Source organism: Solanum tuberosum, unplaced genomic scaffold (assembly GCF_000226075.1).
Source record: "Solanum tuberosum cultivar DM 1-3 516 R44 unplaced genomic scaffold, SolTub_3.0 scf00269, whole genome shotgun sequence".
Classification (NCBI taxonomy): Eukaryota; Viridiplantae; Streptophyta; class Magnoliopsida; order Solanales; family Solanaceae; genus Solanum; species Solanum tuberosum.
The window spans coordinates 36,300-37,281 of record NW_006239191.1 but is presented as its reverse complement, the minus strand read 5'-3'; positions in this window follow the sequence as shown (position 1 = coordinate 37,281).

Genomic DNA, 982 nt, shown 5'->3' with positions numbered 1-982 from the left:
ATATGTTCTTTTTAGAAAGAGTTTTCAAGAGCAATTACCTCTTTTAAAAGGGGAGCTTTGAGAAATTTTCTCAAATTAAAGAAATATGTGTTTAAAACACTTATGAGCTAAAGTATATTTTTGGGAGTATCGTAGTGGTGGTTTGTCGGTTAGAGAAACTCCCACAGTAGAAAGAGCTTGGTTCCTCGACGAGTTCTGCTTAGTGTGGATGGGGATATGGGACTTCATTCATGCATTGCACAAGTAGACTTTGAGAGGAAGCATGGTATTTTTATGATATTATAAATATGCTTTTTGACGTCATGTTTTAAATTGTTTTACAAGCTTTATATCTATTGCATGTGTCTTATTGCTTTATATATTGAGTTCAGTTATTCATGAGTTGAATAGAGCCAATGTAAGTGTTCTCTTGTATTCCTTTCAAGCTTAAGTTGTTGTTTAGCGGTCCAGCTCGCATACTCGTACATTCCATGTACTGATGCCAGTTGGCCTGCATTTTTTATGATGCAGATGCAGGTACCCAGGATCATCATCCAGCACGCCGTTGATCCAGCTGAGCACTCTAGAGTCAGTGGTGAGCCTCCATGCTTTCCGGAGGACTCAGTTATTTGGTTTCCTTAGTTTTGTTTTATTAGGATGTTGTGGGGTCTGTACCAACATCCATCTCAGTATTATAGAGGCTTCATAAACAGTCAGTTAGTTAGTATTGAGTCTCTCATCTATGTATATATGTAAATATTCTATTTTGAGACTCGAGTTGCCTTTTAGGCCAGATTTTATCAGTTGAGTGGTTTTATAACCTTTCATTGTATTGAGTTATTGTATTGAGTTAGGTTTCCGTTGAGTTAAGAAAGCCAGACCAAGGGTTTGCTTGGGGGCCAGCAATGGTGTTCGAGTGCCGGCCACGTCCACGGTGTAGGCTCGGGGCGTGACAATACATTATACCAAATTGTGAGAAATCAAATTGAGACCGCAAAGTATC